At 33.5% G+C, this 23177-nt stretch overlaps 1 protein-coding gene and 1 long non-coding RNA gene across 3 annotated transcripts in view; one reads left to right on the forward strand and one right to left on the reverse strand.

The window, feature by feature from the left end:
- Positions 1–23177, reverse strand: part of LOC143226032 (uncharacterized) — a 339996-nt gene that overhangs the window by 274026 nt on the left and 42793 nt on the right. The window lies entirely within an intron of this gene.
- LOC143226033 (uncharacterized) overlaps positions 1–23177 on the forward strand; it is a 102010-nt gene that overhangs the window by 70333 nt on the left and 8500 nt on the right. For both annotated transcript variants that reach the window (XR_013014252.1, XR_013014251.1), the window contains one exon: positions 16197–16327. This is a non-coding gene — a long non-coding RNA (uncharacterized LOC143226033). The remainder of the gene's footprint in view (positions 1–16196; positions 16328–23177) is intronic.

A 23177-nucleotide genomic window follows, 5' to 3' on the forward strand; every position in this document is an offset into this window, starting at 1 on the left:
AATATTTTGAAATTGTATAACCTTAAGATAAATTATATAAATGAATTCTCATATAATTATATTTTGTAGTCTGAGATTTCAATTGGTAGGTTAATAAATTATGAGGATACTTTATATTCAACTTTAACTTTGCAAGGAATAAAATAATTAGAAAATCCACTGGATTCTCAAAGGTTGAATGGAGCTCAAAGCTGAAAAAAAGCACAAATATTCTAGAAAAGATAAATGTTACAAGACTAAATCATACTATAACTGGAATTTTTTAACGTATGTTCAGAGCAAAACCTTATGATGCTTTTAGGTGTATAGTTTAACTTAATAAAGAGCTACCATCGAATAGACAAAGAACGTTAAAGAAACACTACATAATTGTTTGTATTATTTAATATTTTTTTATCAAAGTGTGTTAAAAAGGTAAAATATGAAGTTAGTTTCACACAAAACACATTTTACAGGACGGAGAAAATACAAGCATATTAACACATCAAGTATTTATTACTATTGGTATTCCAATGCTAAACAGTTAGAAGAAATATTCCTCAGCGTAAACCCCTAATTTTGAGATATTGATCTAAAGGAAAGCAGTTAATCAGCAATACATGTCGCTTTGTTCGAGCCAAGCCTAATAAAATAATTGACTGTCACGCTTACATCCCGCTCATAACTGAAAGTGCGGACGGTGCTAGCTGCACGAACTTAGATTTATCGGTTCCAGCATAGCACGCTCACCCTTAGGCCACGCCCAAAGCGATACTGGTGCTACGACTTGTTTCATTTAATATAAAGTTTTGTTTGTTTTTTGAATTTCGAACAAAGGTACTCGAGGGCTATCTGTGCTAGCCGTCCCCAATTTAGCAGTGTAATACCACCCACCGCCAACTCTTGGGCTACTCTTTTACCAAGGAATAGTGGGATTGAACGTCACTTATAACGCCCCCACGGCTGAGAGAGCATGTTTGGCGCGACGGGGATGCGAACCCGCGACGAGTCGCACGCCTTAACACGCTTGGCCATGCCGGGCCCCAGATATAAAGGTAATATTGAAATTATTCAATGCCTTGCATAGAAAAATATTTTAGTTAAATGCAAATGACTAAAAACAAGTTGTTATTTTATATATACTATATATATTTATATATATTGAGAGGGAGAGATATGTGATTCTTATCTGCTGTAAGCTAGTATAATATATTCATAGCAGTGCAATAACTTCTGCATCTGTTTATACTAAGCATTATGTATCTGATTATTTTAGTGAATAAAACATTCCTTCAGCATATATACGAAGAGAGAAAACATAAACGATATATTTTATTTGCGCACCATTTATTAGCAAATCGTTAATATTTAAAATCTTTAAAGCTAGATTTAAAATTCATTAAAAATGATAAAGAATAGAACCGTTTAGGTTGTATGTTGTTTGCTGGTTTCATAATGTACTTTTTATTCATTGTTCTATTTGATATTTTGTTGGAGGACAACCTTAACTAGGTACGAGTAGAGACTTGAACGATTCGAATATCATTGTTAACTAACAGTTTTCTTTCCAGACGTTAACGACAGATTTTGAAAAGACTGACTTACTGACAGTAGAAAAAATGCTAAAAACACTACCAATATGAAATCTTTATTACAATTTCTTCCTTTTCCATGAGGGCACAGCATGGCCAAGCGCGTTAAGGCGTGCGACTCGTAATCTGAGGGTCGTGGGTTCGCATCCCCGTCGCGCCAAACATGCTCGCCCTTTCAGCCGTGGGGGCGTTATAATGTGACGGTCAATCCCACTATTCGTTGGTAAAAGAGTAGCCCAAGAGTTGGCGGTGGGTGGTGATGACTAGTTGCCTTCCCTCTAGTCTTACACTGCTAAATTAGGGACGGCTAGCACAGATAGCCCTCGAGTAGCTTTGTGCGAAATTCAAAAACAAACAAACAAAACAAATCCTTTTCCATGAAGTTAACTCTCTGAACTACAGTCCGTTGAGATCAGTACTTTTTTTAATTAAATGATTCACATATCAAGATTATATAAACGTGTCGTTATTCAATATATAAAGTCTTCTTTAGAAAGTTATTTGATAGCAATAATACATTATATTTAGGTTTCACCCTCTACAAGAACTACAGAATTGGACTAAAGAAGAATCACTTTGATGTTTCTAATTGTTGAATGATTTCTTCCAATGAAACTTACTATAGTAAATTAGGTGTTATATATATATATATATGTGAAGGTGCCGTCCTGGCAATTGAAAGTTTCTTATCTAATAGTATAATGTACTAATATACGAGTTTTGGATAAGCCCAGCTGGCTTTTTTGAAACGTTTTATTAGTTACAATATGTGACATATTTATGGTGACAAATTGGATATACCTCAGATAGTTAAGCATGTTATATTAAAACGCTTTTTCATAAACAAATCAGTTAGTCGAAAAAAGTCGCGGTCAATCAGGTTATATCAGAACTACATTTTGAAATTGTGTAGCATTACTTTGGTAGCGCGACGCCGCCGAAACTTTCTCATTTTTCGTAAAAGTATATAGCAGCAGTTTTTTTCCAACGCCAAATATTTATACACTCAACTCATAAAATGTGCAGATTGGGGTGTTAAAATTTGCAAGATGGAATGTTCCTTGTTCTTAATGATATTGCAAAACAAACGAATATTCATCTGACTGCGGCAATAGAACCATTCAGACAGAGGCCTGCAATATGTCGTATTCCAGCCATGCAGTGTCATGTAACAGGTGGGGATCCACGAACACTAAAGATTAGCGGTAAAAGTCGTCTACGTGCTTTAAGCAACAGCACATGACACGATCAAAGATGATCTCCGTCTAGAAACAAAGCCAGCAGGTTTACCAAGATAAGATTTCTAGTATTATCTTTCATTCAACAACTGCATGCCTCAGTCAGCTAGAGAATGTGATTCTATGTATCAGTACCTTTCCACCTATAGCTTTTTGTGTGATCAGCATGTTGAAACGAGTGCACGTGGCAGCCTTACAACAAAGTATCTTGCAATGAAGACTGCGCTGCAGAACTACGGGACTTGCCATGGCAACGGTAACTACTTGGTGAGACTCCGAGATCTTTTTAATATATATGTGTGCACTTATACCAAACTTCTTGTTGCTTTATATTTTAGGATGTATGCTACACGTAGTGATGTATTATAGCAAATCATATTATCAAATAAACACACAAAACATAAGAATACATAATTACGTTTATTTTATGTAACATAGCGCTCGACAAAACACAGCAAATTCGGAATACGTATACCATGGAGCATTTAACAAAATCTAACTCTGATATAAGCACAAAGTTTTTAAAATAGCATGCTGGAAATTAGTATTGTGTACTGACAGTGATAATAATTGGTCTTGAAATTAAGTGAAACTCATATACAATGATGTGTTTCGTGTTGCAATGCTGTTAAGTGATGAGACTGGTTATGCAGTGGACGAAAAAGGAAAACATTATACACTTGAGGACTATTAAGACTTGCAGTATCCTAAATAAAAATGTATGTTGTTTTTTTGTGTTTTTCACCGCTTAATATTGTAAATCTTACAGCTTTAGAGTTATCTATAGTTTGAAAAAATATACAAACTACTGTCTTTAGTTTTATTTAAAGTTATGCATTTCTTATATATATGTGATTCATCTAAAACATTTTATCTCGTATACATTTATCAAAATGTATATTAAATATAAAGAGGTATACAGAGATGGCTTATGAAAAAACATACAGGAAGATATAGATGGATATAAGTAGATAAATAGCCAGTGATTAAGCAAGCTAGTATTAATAAGAAGTCATGGTAGATAGATAGTACTCGAAGTACTATTGTGCCAATTTTGCTCATCTTTTCTCTTTGTTAGCCCTCAACTACCGTGTTTCTCCGATAATAAGACCTACCCATAAAATAAGACCTAGTGTGATTTTTTGGGGATAGTTTTAATATAAGCCCTACCCTTAAAATAAGCCCTAGTTAAGAGTGGCAGGAAGAGGAAAGAAATAAAAAATAATAATTTATTATTAGTTTTAGTTTTAATAGTTTGTTTAAGTATTAATCAGTTAGTTTAATAGTTTAATAATAGTTTATTTTAAATGGTTAGTTTAATAGTTTTACTTTGTAACTTCATTTTTTTAATATATCAAAATAAGACATCCCCCGAAAATAAGCCCTAGTGTCATATTTTGGAGTGAAAATTAATATAAGCCCTGTCTTATTTTCGGAGAAACACGGTATTAAGAAAGCTTTTTCTAACAAATTTTGAACACTTTGAAAGAGACGGAACTCGTTGAATTATGTGGGAGGTTTCTTATTTACTACACAGAACATACATTAGTTTTCATCACTCGCTGTGTCTGACAGGAATACACGCTATATAACCCTGACTACAGAAGTTTTCTGGCGTTCTATGTTATGTGGAATTATACGGTGCGTTGTGACGTCACCAACATAATACTACACGCAAGTGAATTCGAGAATAGAAAGGCGAGAAACCTACGAGGCAATGTAATTCAGTACTGTTATGGTTAGTCCACCTTAAGTCCTGACAGCTGTTTTCTTATGCCCTGGCATCCAAACAGTTGCGATTATTATATACGAACTTCGCCTTTTCATCTTCTTCAGAGTTTAATTTAACATTAAAAAAACGTGGCACAATCTGTATAACCTATATTCGAGATATTTAGCTATTACGTATCTTTGTATTGTTGCTTTAGGTCCAGTCTATTTGCTATGTAGCGGCTTTGGTATCAGCAGATTGTATGTTTTCCAGTAAATACAAATATTTACAGAACGAGCAGAAATTTACAATTATTAACTGGTTGAATTCTAACTACTAGAAAATGTTTCACTTCAAGTGATCTAATTTAAGGCTTGATTTTTATGGTTTTCAGTATTATTAAGGCTTGTATGAAGTGCTGACCGGCAACTTGAACACTGTGTAAAATACAGGTTCAAGCTTATCCAAGTTAGAGTTCACGATTATTAGGTCATAAAATTGGGTTTCATAGGATATAAGAGTAATTTATTTTCTGTTTTTTTACCACAGTGTTTCTGTCGGTTTCCTCTATTTCTTTTAACTTCCATTTTTCCCACACTTTTGACTATCTGTTGTTTGTTAAAAAATTCTTTATATATTTACTGTTCTTTTTTTTTTTCGTCTTCTCACTGTTCTTGCTATTTGATTTCTCTTCTTTCTTCAATATTTTTTCACTATTTTACTGGTTTGATAATTACAACTTCTCTTTTCTTTAGTTTTATTTAATGTTTTTATATAATTTTTGCTGACCAAATTTTCCTTTCATTTGCCTTTATCTTGGCCCGGCATGGCCAAGCGCGTAAGGCGTGCGACTCGTAATCCGAGGGGCGCGGGTTCGCGCCCGCGTCGCGCTAAACATGCTCGCTCTCCCAGCCGTGGGGGCGTATAACGTGACGGTCAATCCCACTTTTCGTTGGTAAAAGAGTAGCCCAAGAGTTGGCGGTGGGTGGTGATGACTAGCTGCCTTCCCTCTAGTCTTACACTGCTAAATTAGGGACGGCTAGCACAGATAGCCCTCGAGTAGCTTTGTGCGAAATTCCAAAAAAACAAAACAAACAAAAGCCTTTATCTTTATTTATAAGTCTTCAATTAAAGTAAATACGTACAACTTCGTCATCGCCAGCAGACTTATGACTTATTATATCATAATGGCTTGTCAGAGTTTCAGTATACCATTTTCTCGATAAATTTCTGTCGAATAAACGTCGTTATTAGCATGTGTAACGAACATTTTCTGAAGGAACGCTTCTTTCGGCGTTTAGTATTGTTAAGGTTGTTTTGAAAATGACGCGTTAGACCGGAAGAACGTATGCTCTAAGTATATTGGCAGAGATTAAGGGTGTCATTTTCACCGTCTGCTCGCATTACTTGTATGTGCCTGTAACCTCTAACTTGGATGAAGAACTCACACATGTCCCCTCCCCCAGGAAGCGGAAGTTCGAACTTTGTTATATGTCCTAAATGATTCAGTGGCGTTAATAGCAATGATTTAAAATGTTTCGGAATTTATCGTGTTACATATACGTAGTAAATATTTTAGTGCTTTATTACTTTTGTTTGTAATTAACGTGCATGTTACTCGTAGCTACTTGCCAAAGTTACATCAGAGTCACTTGTATCAGGCTCAGCTAGTTATATATCAGCATCAACACTTGTATATATGTATATACAAAATTATAAACTATATTACTGTAACTGAAGAAAGCGCCAAGTAAAACAATCGATTAGCTAAAATTTTCACTAATTTTTCCAGGAAGATGGAAACAAGAAAAAAACATCGGTTATTTTCATGATGACAAGCAGACTTGTCAAAACGTTGTTGTGATTTAACGTTTCGTTAGTTTAATATAGCCGTTTTATTAGTTAGTTTATTTATTCACTGTATTAGGAAATCCCCATTTGTATACATTATGAATAATGCAGCTGTTTTTTAATCTCACTCACCACTTCAGTAAGGACCATTAAGGTGTATCCAACGTCATTATATACGTTATCCAATTGAGTGCAACACTCCCATATCCGTTTACACACACACTCATATATGTTTATATACATAAACATTCAATTTACTTTCAAATCGCAAGAGAAAACGGACTATGCAAACACCTCCAAATTTATAAGTGATAACAAGGAATAATATATTATAATATGTCACTGCATTTTAGTTGCCATATCCAGCATCAACGAGGTATTTCACCCAATACTAGGATTATTAGGCCTACTAAGTAGAGGTCTATATCACCAGTTTTCATGAAAACTGAATGAAGTAGGCAGAATTGTAATTATTATCAGTTTATTTAAATCTTTTAGAAAACAGACCTTTATTGAAAGAATTAATGACACAATATTATTTATATATATATTTATACGTTTAAACATCGATTTATTGTTTTACATTAAGACTTGGATACTTATCCTATTTGGTTCCAAAATGACCACAGCTGGATGTGAGTATCATAGCAACTTCATAATACCAGTTAAAAAGTTAAGCAATTGAATATAGTAGGTTTTAAATGTTTAAATAGTTTATATCTGTATTTGCTCATTTATGGTAATGACATACACCTGCGATGGTTTTATTGTCATGCAATTTTTATATGTTATACAGTAACTTTTGTACGCTGAATTCGAAATTGATATTAATTTTCCTTATATGACAAAACGTCATATGTACTTTTAAATAAGTGAATCATTTTCATTGAAATCGGATCACATTTAGTTATGCTGAAAGTGTTGACAACAAGTGGCTATCTCTGTAAAGCAATTGCGTCGTGAGAGTTTGATCGTTCTAGAAACCAAACATACTAATAGAAAATGTTCATTATGGTAAACGAAATAATAATTTGCAAAATAATTCTTACGTGATAAAGAAAAGGAATGTTATTTTCGTAATTTGTGTAGCTGAATTATGGAAAATCCGTTATTTACACCCAAATAAATTTATGAAACTTAAATTCGCGGGCCTGTGTTATTAGTTTGTGCTGCTTATTGTTCGAACTCTATACAGTTGATTTGTTTGTTTTTGAATATCGCGCAAAGCTACACGAGGGCTGTCTACGTAGCCGTCCCTAATTTAACAATGTAAGACCAGAGGGAAAGCAGCTGGTCATTACAATCCACCGCCAATTCTTGGGCTACTCTTTTACCAATGTATAGTGTGATTGAACGTAACATTATACCGCCCCCACGAATGAAAGGGCGAGCATGTCTAGTGTAATAGGGATTCGAACCGCGACCCTCAGATTACGAGTCGAGCGCTTTAAACCACCTGTCCATGCTGGCCCTATAGAGTTGAACATATTGGTAAATATATATATATTATATTGTACACATTTAAAATTAGACTTGAAGAAGATCTACATTAAGAAGAATTTGAGAGATATTATTACTACGATATAAACAAATTAAAAATTTAAAAGCTATATTTCAGGTTTTATGGTTGTTTCTTTATCGAACTGTGAAATATACACGCCAATTTGGTTATAGGTTCCAGAAACGACAGTCAGCTAAGGGAAAAAGTGACAGCTTTAATGACTGTTTGACCATGGCCTCAGTGAGCCAAAATTTGATAATGCAAGTTTTAAATTAAGCTTATTCCAGTACTTGTGAGAGGAGGTTTCTAACAGTCTGAAATAGTACTTATTAAACGGATATAAATAGAAAGATTTGGAACTTTTTTATGGGAAGTAATTTTGACAGCTCAGTAGTATTTTGTGTTCTTTTAGCCAAATTCTTTTTTCGTTCCATGTTCAGGTGTTAAACAGCCTAGTTCATTGATCAACAAAAGGTACAAACAGTATTAAGGCTGAACTTTCTAAACGTGTCATCTCGCATGACCTACACGTGCATGTAGGGTGAACGAGGCAAACTCGTAACTAATGAGTAGGTTGCGTGATAAGTTGCGGTCTTTTGTGCACGGCCTCGAGCAGCGATAGGGGGCAGGATGTGTGCTGTTGTTTAGTAATATTACGATATAATAAATCATATTTATATTTAAGGTAGGTGAAAAACTAAAGGTTTATGTAAGAACATAAATTTTCTTTTTTATTTGCAAGTATATAACTATATTATTATTATTATTATTAAACATTGCTACGCATGAACAGAATTACGTGTTATGGAACGTGCTAAGTTTACATTTCGTGTAAATGAATTAAATAGTGCTTCACATCGCATACGTGATTTCAAATGCTTATAAACATATTTTCATCGTATATTATACTTAGGAGACATCTTAATTCGTACTGTTGTTGTTATTTCTATTCACAACCAACATGGTTTCAGCGTTACTTCTGCAGGCTTACAACATTAAACATCGGGTTTCAATACCAGTTGTGGACAGATTACAGGAATTTTGGTTACATACATAGATACTGACATACACGTTACATCCATTATAGAAGGTTGGATTAAGTTTCATAATTTTTCATTCATAATCAATTTTACTATAATAGATGCAACGGGTATGTCAATATCTATGTACGTAACTCAAAGTTGTGAAGCTTTATAGATTGATAACAACGAAACCGAACCTATCCACAGTCAACCGATTTAGACAAAGGATCGTAAGTAGAAGTGGATGCGTTCTCTACAATGTCTATCTACTTAAATATAGACAGTTTTAAATTGCTGGAATAAAGTTGAGAGCTGGAAAGTGATTACAGAGCTAATGAAATTAACCCGAAATTATAATAACAGATAAATTGTCTCCAGAACATAAATACTTGTAACAAGTATCACTGCCTGGCCTACTTGATAGTGGGAAGATGATTCCTAGTTTTGACTATAACGTGCATGAGTATTTGCACAAAGCTTCTGAACGGCTATCTTCGCTAGCGATCTAATTTTAAATTTATAAGCTATAGTTTAGGCAGATAGTCAACGATGCCAGATTCTTGAATAAGAAATCCATGTAATATTTATGTAAAATTACTGGTTCTTATCATTGATCAAATAATAACAAAATAAACAACAATTTAAAAAAATTGCATTAATATAATCGTTTTAAGTAATTGTTTAAAGAAACATCAATGGACTTTTAAATTAAACTTTTTGCCTTGTTAATTACACCTTATTCTAAAATTACTGTAATTGTTTGTCAAGCACGGGATAAGTAGTTGAATTGTTTAACAGTATTGATCGTTGGCTCATTTCATGCTGATAGATAAATTACTTTTAAGATTATTGAAATATAAGACTTAAAATTGTTATTATAAATGTTATACTAATCCAACATTCATATACTATAATGGATGTAGCGTGTATGTCAGTACTTATGTAAGTAACCAAAATTCTTGTGTCATCTATTGAATGGAACTATCAACAAAAACCCATAAAACACTCCACACTTTGAATATTCAGTATTCAGACTATTAGAAAAATAACTATGAAATGAGCAACATCCATTTCTTCATAATATGACACAATTTTAAATAAATATAGCCTCCTCACAACAAGAACACGACTTTCACTAGGACTATTCGTGAGGACTTGATTATATTTGATGTAATTTTTAAATATAATACTGAGAAACTATTGTTATTGGTACCACTTTTAATATATAAAACACTATAGTTTATATGAGGAAAAATTATGAAAATTTTGAGTTTTGTGCATTGAATCATTTTGATTTTGATACAATGAATTGCATGCGAGTAAAAATCACAATCAGACCATTTTTTTCCATGGAATACTCCACAGAAATAAAGTTTTTAGAAAATGTTCACTTTTTTTTTTTTCAATTAGGTAGAAATGCTGCAATTAATAATTAGCAGCACAAACAGCCAGTGTTTCTACTAGTGTAATATAACTCAAGCTTGTAATGTCGTTTAATTATTGAACACAAGAAGGTAAAGGCCTGGCATGGCCAGATGGTTATGGCACTCGAAATCTGAGTGTCGAGAGTTCGAATCCATGTCCCATCCAATATGCTCGCTCTTTCAACAGTGGGGACGTTATATTGTTACGGTCAATTCCACTGATCAATTTCGTTGGTAAAAGAGTAGCCCAAGAGTTGGCGATGGGTGGTGACGACTAGCTGCCTTCCCTCTAGTCTTACCCTACTAAATTAGGGACAGTTAGCGCAAATAGCGCTTTTGTAGCTCTGCTCGAAATAAAAAAAAAAACAAACAAATAAAAAGGTAATTACTCTCTTCGCACGTGCATGATGCTCGTGTTTAAAATACCACTTTGGTGACGACCAAAGCATTTACCATTCGAACTTCATCGTCTTTTTCATGTTTAAACTCAATCAATACCACATATATTAACCAGTCAACTAGCCTAACGTTATTTGTCTTTCAAAGGAACATTGATAATTTTTCGAAACAACGTTATTCACATATGACTGACGATTACAACCAAATACATTACAACTGTTATTCCTAACCCTATAATGAAGCACACATAACCAATACTAAGATTGGGTACTAATCATTTCAAGATGTGTACCACTTGTCATGATTGACTTACTATAAATTATCGTTGAGCTTTTAATGAACAGAACTAAAGACAAACATACTAATCTTTTTTGTAGAGTCTTACATGATCAAATGTTCCTATTATAGATGTACTTGAACCATCTCCGTATATCTACTGGAAGACATAATTCTTATTTGTATAACATGGGTATTGTCGTAAGTTATATTCTTAACAGTTAATAAGCACGATAAATGTACACAAAAATAACAGATTAATTAACAGCATCAGGTACACCTTAATATATATATTTTTAATACAAGGAGAAAGAGGTTTATTGCTATTGTTTAAACCAATATTTGTAGAAGTGGTAAAGTAATTATATGTTCAATAACTTTTTGTGCAATACGTTTATCTCTCATAAATTTGCGCAAACCAGTCTTGAATTTACCATTATGTTCACGGTGAACCCTGTGTTAGAAACTAAAATTCTACTCTAGAAATATGTTAACACCAAAGAAAATAGACTGTTCTACCAAACATTATATGTCTTCGTTTGGTGGAGTTTGACATCTTTCAGTAATTGAATGGAATAGAATGCAAGATGATTCACCTTCAAAACGATGCAGTGACTAAGGTGTTGACTGCCTGTCAAGGGCGGGATGTGGGGTTTCTAGAACAATCATGTCAGGATCTGATTATCAGATAATGAGTCAGTTAGTGGCACTGGGTCGGTCGTCGTCTCCGCCTCAAGCACTGGAAGTCAAAACGGAAGCTCAATTATCTTTTGAGGGCGCTTTTCACATAGCGGAAGGACAGAGTTAACTTCACGCCCTATACAGCTTTGTGCTGAGTATGTTAATTCTATTTCGTTCTTGTAGTAATTATTTTTCCTTATTAGCCGTGACAGAAATCCTACACACACACGCATATATATCAATTTTGTTGGATATGTGTCTGACGTTGGCTCACATAACAGATTGTTATAATATTTACTATAATTGATACTTTTATAAGTAATCAGAATACACAGTTAAATGAAAAAAACGACACAGTTATGCGTCCATTTAAAACTTGTTTATCGTCGAATCTATAGTATCTATGGTTACAACGTTTCACTTGGTTTACTTGGCATCATTTAGGTGCAGCAACTACCAGGTATTTGTTTTATCCAATAATGTCAGGTTAACCATAAATATTATACACGGTATATCCCACAATAAACAAATTTTATATGTCACAATACAGGATTCTTCCTTTAAATATTTAGTTACCCATCTGTCTTTTGAATATCCACTATTTTAAAGGATTTATCAGATGTGAGGGATTAGTTTAATACAACTAGTTTCTAAGTTTGTGAGCCGAAAATACTTAAAATAAAAGAAGTGACACTCTTTTTAAACAGTGCTTCAAATTCCTACATATTTTCTAACCCAATTAACATAACATGGCTAAATGTTCCTAAAGTTTTCAAAGTATTAAAATGCATAGGTCGCACTTCAACAAGTATGTGTAGACTTTCATCTGATATCATATAAAAAAAAAACTTTGGAAACCGCTTGTACTTACAGATACTGTGAGCAGATGATGACCTAGGTAAAAAGTAGTTTTTATGTGGTTTTTTTCAAAAACGATGCTTTAGTCGATCAGCTTACATTTATATTTGTCCTGAAACATGATCTACACTAAAGACCAGCTTAGTTCAAGTGTGATATAGTTTACGAATCATAGTTCAAGTGAAATGCAGTTTATGAAGCATAGTTTAAGTGTTACATAGTTTACAAGATTAGTTAATGTGTTGCTAACTTTACCAAGCATATTCTAATTTTGATATACCTTTTAGTACATATAATTAAGGGTTTTATTACGTAAGTATGGTTGTGAAAACCACGTAAATATATATATATATATATATATATTTACTTGACCTGCGGTAAATCAGCGGTAAATTTACGGAATTGCAATGCTAAAGTCCTATGTTCGAATTTCCACTTTGCACAGACCACAGACAGTTCGCTGTGTAGTTTTTGCGTTAAGAAAATAACGAGAGATACTTTTTTTATTTAGGGAATCTGCATACCTTAGTTACCCAGTGGCATAGCGGTATATATGCGGACTTAAAGCGTTAAAAAGCTAGTTACGATATCCGTGGTGGGCCCATTATCTAGTTTTGTGTTTAACTTCAAATACTCTGTATACCTTGTGTCAGGAGTTTCCACTATTTCTTAGTACAGGGCTTCCAAGAACGTTTCGAATCTTGAGCGAGGCTCCCACTCAATAAATATATAGATACTAAGAATCTTAACAGCACTGTGCATTTTGTGCTTTGCTACAGGTCCCTAACACTTTTCTACGAACCTTAGTTTGAGAGTTCATACCGAATGTCATGTCTTGACTTGTAGTTTAGTTTCTGAACGATCTGTTGGAAATTTTCTATTGTATTTAAATGTCCGTTCTCGTAAGTATCGATCGATAAACGAGAAATGAACTTTTTACGGTTATGATTGATTTTTTCTATTAGCTGCAATATTACTTAAAGCGCTATAAAACAAATTTTTCGGCATTTTTGAAATCGGCATTGACTAGTAAACCTTTTATTTCTCCCTCTTTGTAAAGATTTTGAAATCAAAGTCTGGAAAGAAACAAGATAAAAATATAAAAATATTTATTTCAGCAGTCTTATGAACACAGATATTTAGCTACTGGGAATTAGTGAAACATAAAAAATTGTTAAGATGCTCGATATACAAGAAAAATAAAGATTTAGAAAGACATCTGTAGATGTTATATATAAAACGTATATTTCGAAATATTTGATTTTAATTTTAATTACTTTTTAAAGGCTAGACGTTACTTTGATAGTGCTTTGATCATGCTAAGAATTATGTTGAGGTTTTATTAAATACCAGGTGGTTAGAGCACTCGACTCGTAATCTGAGGGTCACGGGTTCGAACCCCCGTTGCACCAAACATGCTTGCCATTTCAGCCGTGGAGGGGTTATAATGTTACGGTCAATTCTACTATTCTTTGGTAAAAGAGTAGCCCAAGAGTTGGCGTCGGATGGTGATGACCACCTGCGTTGCCTCTAGTCTTACACTGATAAATTAGGGACGGCTAGCGCAGATAGCCCTCGTGTAGCTTTGCGCGAAATTGAAAAAAATAAACAAACAATTAAATACCGCGTATAAATTTCCATTTGCTTATAATAAAAATTGTGAACATCCTGCACTAACATCGACATTACGCGTCTAAACGTTTGATTCTCAAAAGTAATGGAATAGAGTGAATAATTCTTATCTTATTTTCTAATAGTTTATTTAATCCAACTTTCATTTGTTTGGTGCTGTTTTATGTGTTCAGATGGTTGGAAATTTCTATTTACAGAAACACCTTTATGCACTGTTGAGTTAAAAATGAGCTCACATGTGGTGCTAAGTTTGTTCATCTATTTGTTTTAGAGCAAAGCCACAATAGATTCCCTGTTTTGTTCACTTCGAGTAATCGAACACCGAATTTTAGCGTTGTAAACCCATAAAGTTACCGCTGTCCCACCAGGAGAAAGATGATAAGTCTCTGGAATAGGTTTACAGATACTCTTCAATCTGTGAAATCGCGTATAAAGGTGCCATTGTATCTAAGACATAAAACTGTCACCTTTATAAGGTTATTTGGTTATGCATATTCTTAATATTTTAAGTACTAACATACAATACAGCCAAGTTAACTGATAACTGTGGAGATAAAATGCCAGATTGCGTTGAATATGAGTAAAAGTTCTAGTATTAACAAATACTAGGGCCAAGTTAGCAGATAACTGTGGAGGTAATTTCCCAGTTGATCTTAGAAAGGTGCATATTTTAAACATTAACATATAATAAGGTCAAGTTACCAGGTAACTGTGTAAATAAATTTATATCTAGTCTTGAACATGGGTATATTTTAAACTAAAGTGTGGTTTTACACGTGGTTCTAATTTGTGTATCTTTATGTAATTGTGTCACAAGACATGAAAGTGTCATGACACGAAATTTACAATTATTGACTGATAATAAGTTTATTTTAGGTTTCTGGCAATAAATCCATGTTAAGTGATAACTGTTAACGCAGTTTACCAGTTGGCCCTGAAGATGCTCAGTATTTCAAGTATTAACACACAAGAAAGCCAAGTTACCAGATAACTGTGGCGATAACTTTTCAGTTAGCGTTGAATATGTAGTAATTAAATGTTATTACGGAAAAAACAACTAACTCATAACATTTTACAAAAGGAATACAACATCTTAAAAGTTATTAGATAATAAATTGAAGGTCAGAAATTAAGCCTATTTCAGTACCGATTTTGTATATTTAAGAACTAGGCCTAGAGTTCTTCAGCTACTAAACCAAAGTCATTGAATGGAAAATAACAAAAATGCTGTACTACTACTTCTTTTTGGGTTGTAAAATACATATATATTGGAAAAGGTTTAACATATACGACATTTATATCACCAGTCTGATCAGTCATTAACAGATTTACTAAACAAACCTGTTTGGACGAATGGTAGCTGAACATTCTTTTACTAAACAATTTCGTTTTTTAATGTATGTTTTTACTACATATTCTGCTTAAAAGCATATGGTAATTGCAACAGAGGCACGCTGGTATTGGATACCTAATTTGTTTGTCATGTAAATTATATCAGTCACGTAATATTTTTGACATTCGTTGGGCAAAATGTGTATGATATTTATTATATACACAGTGGCTATAATGTTGGTTATATTCACCATGGTTAAGATATTGACAGTAAATTATTTTTATAGTACTGGTCTTGTAGTGTACTATGCTATTGGTCGTACACTATGTATATCACATAGCTGTACATTATGCTATGGTGTGCTTTGTTACTATGTATATAATATAGGGTATTCAATACTGATCACATGCACTGTATAATATATTAACCACAAGTATTTTGACGGTTTATATTAATTATTATTTTACTCTGAACTTCAACCGTCTTATGTTCTTATATGTTCATTTAGGAAAACCTGACTTTTGATAGCTGCATGTTGCTAGGTTTTTGCTTATAGTAAGGACGAGAGTATTGTAATAGTTATAACTACATTTCAAATCACAGCAGGAAGAAAAGCAAAATACATGTCATATAATTCGTTTAAACTTTATCGACACTAAGATTTTCTGAGAACAGAGTTGTTTGTTTATTTGTCTGTAGTTAAGCACAAAGCTACACAATGGACTATCTGTGCTCTGCTCACCAGGGATAACGAAACCCGGTTTCTAGCGTTGTAAGCCCGCAGACATACCGCTGTGCCGCTAGGGAGCACACGCCGAACAAAAGGAAACGTAAGTTAATATTTCAAAACATCATACTTAAATATTGTATGGCTAGTGGATATTGTAAATTTAAGTTAGGGGTTATAAAGCTTTATATCACTGGACGTTAGAATGAAGGTAAACAGTCTTACGAAACAGATGATTATGACACACGAAGATTTTAAACATAGCTAAAGTTCTAGGGTGGTCGAAAGCCTGCGACTATTTCTTCTCTGTATAACTCTGGAAGTGTAGCAGTCAAGTTATGCATCGCAGGGATTCTTGACCACCTGTTACCCTTTGATATAGGTTGAAAAGATTATTATTTCAATCAAATAACTGTGAATACAAGTACTTGTTACTGAAAATATGATAATATAACTCTGAACATAAGTAGTTGTCATTGAGAATATGATAACTCTGAACACAAGTACGTATCTCTGAGAATATGATAACATAACTCTGAACACACGTACTTGTCTCTGAAAATGTGATAGTATAACTCTGAATACAAGCATTTGTCATTGAAAATATAACAAAAGAGCTCTGAACACAAGCATTTATTTCTGAATATATGACAAAATAACTGTGAATACAAGTACTTGTCACTGAAAATATGACAAAATAAAAGGTTGACAAGATAGAAAAGACGGATGTGGGTTAAACTTACCTGAATTGTACTTCCACTATATTTCCATACGAACTTTTTCATTTTCATGTCTTATATCGTCATAGTTTAAAAAAATAGAAAATCAAAGGTTTTCGTTTCGATTCTGCAGACTTAACTGAAATTCCAATACAATACAACTCCCCAGACCTAACTAAAGAAGTACTGAGACCACGCTTTCCTATGTAAATATTTTTTTTCTCTCACGTATAATTCATGCTGTTCACCTTGTGTTCAATAAGATATTTTTACAGGCTTGTATCTGCCAGATCATGAAAACGTAATGTAGACTTGCATCCTTGGAAATTTGTGTTTCTTCTTCTTCTGACTTGAACATTTTCGTCCATCTTCCAATACTACTCGTCTGTAATAATGCTAGCTGTGAAAATCTATTGAGATTTCTATGTTTAACACACCTTTCACCTTCTCTCACGCGTCTACCATGCACGTGCTATTTGATCACTCCTGTGACTGAGCCAACAGAGCGTGCCTCACATCAGTTCCTCAGTTCCTTGTGGCAAGTGATACGCCCCCTCCCTGACGGGAAGGACAGAAAACATTGACTGATGTTTAGCCTTAAGCTGGCCTTCTTAGAGTCATTAAGCGTCATAAAGAGAGCTAAAGTAACCAAACTCCATTTGTCTCATCTTTGCGGGTAGAGAATTTAAAGATATGATCGGTCCTATTACTTTACTCGCGTGTTGACTCGTAAATAATAAAGGATAAAGTCACCATGTCACATAAATATTAATTTCGAAACCCAGTGCACTGATTTCCTTTTAAATGTAGTTAAGAACCAATATTGTTGTGTCAAAACGTCAAAGTTTAAGATAGAAACTCACAACTCTTACTTTAGGGGATTTTGTTTTATATCTTACAAACATTTTTAACTTTAGTATCAAATGTCAGGATTACCAGAGGAATTTGAATGTACAGAATTGGGTAACAATCTTTTCCGCACATTAAGAGTGAATTTTGTCTAGTATTTAGTGTCAGATAACACATTAATTGTTGCTTTGTTATCGATATACTCTACAATACCCTACTAGTATTGAAGCACCCTTTGAAAATGCAAATGAAGCTAAACAATAAATTAAGATTGCATAGTTAGTTTAAGTGCTGAAGATATTTGCTGCTAGATGGCAGGAATGATTTCTTTCAAATAAAAATAAGGAAATTTGTTTGTTTGTGAATTTTGCGCAAAGCTACACGAGGGAGGGTTATCTGCTATAGCCGTCCCTAATTTACTAGTGTAAGACTAGAGGGAAGATAGATAGTCTTCACCACCCACTGCCAACTTTTGGGAGGCTCTTTTATAAACGAGTAGCAAGATTGATTGTGACATTATAACGCCTCCGCGGCTGAAAGGGCGAGCGTCGTTTACAGAGTTTACAATATTAACTATAGCCACCGTATTATCGTTCTGGTATAAAGTTTGGTTTACTTTTAAATTTCGCGTAAACTACATGAGTGCTATCTCCGCTAGCCGTCCCTAATTTTGCAGTGTAAGACAAGAGGGAAGGCAACGAGTCATCACCAGTCAACGCCACCTCTTGGGCTTTGACCGCCACATTATATCGCCTCCGCTACTGAAGGAGCGAGCATATTTGGTGTGACAGGGATTCGAACCCTCAATCCTCAGGTTACGAGTAGAGCGCCTTAACCACCTGACAAAATAAAGGAATGAAAAAGCACTGTAAGATTGTATTTTGTAAAGAGTGGGGAACACATTGACAGTAAACTTTTTCTTTATGAATCGCATGTTAAAGTAAGTTATTTATACGTATACCAATCAATGCTCATATGCAGCTTCTCAAATTAAAAGTCTTGAAATACACAGAAACTGACTTTGCTGTTAGATATATAGAAGAAAATAAAAATAACTTAATATGTTGATGGCTAAATGAATTATCTCTTATGAAGATTCAAACTAACATATAATATTAAGTTATGAAAACTATTTCTTTTTGGCAATGTTTTAAAATATTGTTTTTGTTTTTTCATACGAATATACATAAGAACTTACAAACCAGTATTCAATTTAAAGATTTGGACAACCAAACATTATTAGCTAATATCTTTTATAAGCAAAGGATGCTAGAAAAAATCAAGTGAGGAAAGGGGAGAACTAAAAACAAAAGAAAAGTTAGCAGTATAAAATTTTACGGTATTTCTGAGCTTAGTTGAAGTAAATATCTTTAAAGTACATCATTACACATGGAACATTTATATTTAACTCTACATCACTGATGTACGTTATAATATGAAGCATTTAAACATTTTGCTAAAAGGTTTAATGGTCAAACATTGTTCAACTTACGTGAGCATTACAGTTTTGTTAGAATGTTAAACATTATTATTTATAAATAATTAACAACCCCGTAACACTAAACATCCTCACTCTTTCAACCGCGAGGCCGTTATAATGGGACGGTCAAATTACACTATTCGTTGGTAAAAGAGTAGACTAAGACTTGGTGGTGAGTGGTGATGAATAGCTGCCTTTCTTCTAGTCTTACATTGATAAATTAGGGATGACCAGCACAGATAGCCCTGGTGTAGCTTTGCGCGAAATTAAAAAACAAACAAACAAAAACCAAATAATTAAGCATTTGTCAGCATGAGTTCATTTACGTCCATTACAGTATTATACGAGAGTTCCACACCGAAAACTTACTTTTATAGCTACACTTTTAGACATGTAATGAGCTTGGTGTGCTTTATTTACGTATAATAACTGACATTCTTAATGCTGTTTCAACTGTATGTGTGTTTATATGTTGTAAAAGTAGCTATTAAGTGTGAATACAAATTGAAAGCAAATAATATAAGGAAAAATAAAAACTAATCCAAACTGTTGGATGCTCTAATTTATTAATCAGTTTAATTCACTTTAAAAATCTTATATTCTTAATATCTGATAATTATATAGCATTTTTATTGGGGAATTTTAACACACATGTGAAATTGTAACTTGAAACTAGAAAAGTTTCAGAGTTTTTGAGTGTATGATGATTCATGGAGAAAGAAGAGTCACACAAACAGTGTTTCAATGAAAGAAAGTATTTTTTATTGAATATTTTATTCTAACAAATTTAAAGAATACGTCAAATAAAGAGATAAGAGTATAGATGACTACAGTTTGAACACTGATACAGTCAATCTTACACAAAGGAAAATAGTGCGAAAATAAAACAAGGGAAACTGTACAAGTTTCAAAACTACTTTCATGTAATACTGGCCACCTGAAAGACAAGACTAGAATGTTTTTGAAAAGTCAATTCAACCTGGAAAGTGTACTTTCTTTTGCTTTTTTAGCTAGTCACAGTTACGAGACTGTCAAGTCTATAACATCAAAATACCAATATGGTGGTTACCAAGGTCCAACGGAAGAAGGACAGAGATGGTGCAGGTTGCTAATGCATAGACAGGGGTCATTTGTATGTGGTTACCAAATAACTTTATGTTTCAACTCAAAATGATTAAGATACACAATATTTTAATGATATCTTTAGTATAAAGCCAAAGAAAGGTACAATTAGTGGCATAAACATTTTACAAACAGAACTAATGTACAGAATATATAGTTCTTTAACATGCTGAGTTCCAAAATTTGAAACACTTGTTCCAATACTGAAATCTAACGATAAAACAAGTACTAAGTATTTTAATACGGTGTGATGTCATTACTTTTCTATGTGCTATTTTCTAATTTGATAACAAGTTTACGAAAAATATACGTAATCATATATCATGGAATTTACCTTATTTGCCGTAATTGAATGGGATTTTTTACGCCTGTTGTATCGTTTTCTGATCACTTATGCTGTTTATACGTTAAACATTCCCCTTAATAGCGTCTCTATTTTAAACGATCTTCCTACCATTTTTACATTTTAAAAAATGACTGGAGATAATACTTACGCTAAAGTGGTAGCTCGTGATAATATATTTATACGATACTTATTTACGGTGGTTGCACTTTATAATGACTGTGGCTATCGTTAACGCTTGTATCTGATATACTTTTCACCAACCATGATATCATACCATCCATATGTTTTCGTTATTAAAGGATAAAACGATCAATGCATGTCCTTTCTTGCTTGAAATATTGTTTTCGGCAATTAATATTTATAAGTTTTATTTTCATAGATAGAAAAGCCTATTATAAGAAGTGGATACTAAAACAACCTAAAAGGTCATTTTTGAGAGGTTACTGTTAACACTTAGATAGCATTCTGTGTTTAGAATTTTCGGCTGATGATTCATCAGGAAGGTTTCTATCTTCGTTTTAACGCCTGTTTTTGGTTTTGTTTTTCTTATATAGAGAGTTTTCTTCTTCAAACATGCTTGACTTTGTAAAATGTTATAATGTTTCCGCTTAATAAAGTTCTTAATGGAAAATAAATGACATTCGTATTGCCAACATATTTCATCGATCCTCTACTCCTCCATCCAAGTTTCATCCAGTATCCTCATTTTTCTGTTATTCCCATTTACTCACAACATGAAAACCATTAAAAAATAAATGTGTACTAATGATAAACGTTGTATGACTTTGTACGTACGTCTAAATACATAATCAGAACAAGACTGTCTGTCACGTTGAAGAATGTGAACCAGGTATTGATAGTTGTCTGTCGTACTGCAAAAAATTCGATTCTTAGAAGATTTTTCTCGGTTATTAAAAAAAATTCCCTTTTATTTATTCATTTTTGATAAATGTTCATGTCACACGAGGGAGCCCTCAGTGGCTCAGCGATATGTCAGCGGACTTACAAAGTTAAAAACCGGGTTTCGATACCCGTGGTGGGCAGAACACAGATAACCCATTGTGCAGCATTGTGCTTAATTCAAAAACAACAACAAAACACGAGGGGACCTGGTAGCAAGAAAACAAAACGTCGTATTCACTATAAGGAGAGACAGATGGAAAAGTTGAAGTACAGAGAGATCCAAAGAACGAATAATATAAACAATAGACAAAACTAGGTGTTCAAGGATAAAAAAATAAACAGAAAAGACACAGATATAGAACACTGAAAAATGGACACTATTCTATCCTTTACGTATAAGAGATAATATGAAATGATAAGAAAGGAAATATTGTAACGTGAAAAAAAGTATATTCTCAATAATTACTTAATTACGACGAACACATTAGTTTTAATTAGTTAGTAAAGCAATTGCAGTGTAATCTTATCACATTAATATCATGTTTTTGTAAACATATTTTGCAGGAAATTCGTTTAATTCAAGCTAATAATTATAAATTGATTTATTCGTTGCATCTCAGATATAGCGAACGTAACCAGGTTGCGGTTTTTCACTACTTCAAACTTGAGAGCTATATTATATTCTAAAATTCCATGAAATGCAAGAAAAACATAACTCTTTGTTCTTAAGATTGTTTCAATATAAATGGTCAGAGAAGTTGTTTGTAGCAAAACTAATAGATAAACCATTTAAGATATAGACTTCATTGCTGAGAGAATCAGGGAGGTACAGACTAAGGGAAGAGAAGCAGATACAAGTAACGGTACATAGTTGAGTAGTACGGAGATAAAATAAATTGTGTAGGGGTCAGCTGTATATATATCGAACAATTAACAGAATACAAAACTTATATAATTATTTCAAATTTCTCTGGCTAATAAAGAATTTTAGCGTCGTTTACAACTTTAACAATATTAACTGTAACCGCCCTATTATTGTTCTTGTATCAGGTTTGGTTTGAATTTTGCGCAAAGCTACTCGAGGGCTATCTGCGCTATCCGTTCCTCATTTAGCAGTGTAAGACTAGAGGGAAGGCAGCTAGTCACCACCACCTACCCAGCCAACTCTTGGGTTACTCTTTTACCAACAAATAGTCGGATTAACCGTCACATTATAACGCCCACAGGGCTGAAATGACTGGTATGACAGGGATTCGAACCCGCGACCCTCAGATTACGAGTCGAATACCTTAACCACCTGGTAATGCCGGGCCTCGCTGAAGTCAGCTGTTTCGTAATTGTTATAATAAATTGTTTAACACCAATTTTCAATACTTGGTATGAGATTTTTACATGTTTCGCGTTTTCCGATTAAAAACATTAGTATTTATAGAATGTTTTTTTTGTCATAGCTCTATTGTCATTGTAATTCAAATTCAAAACCTTGCATGAAAAGTTTGAGCAGAAATTCTCAGTATCACCAGATACTCAGATA

The sequence above is a fragment of the Tachypleus tridentatus genome, chromosome 9 (genome assembly GCF_004210375.1).
Source record: "Tachypleus tridentatus isolate NWPU-2018 chromosome 9, ASM421037v1, whole genome shotgun sequence".
In the NCBI taxonomy this organism is placed as follows: Eukaryota; Metazoa; Arthropoda; class Merostomata; order Xiphosura; family Limulidae; genus Tachypleus; species Tachypleus tridentatus.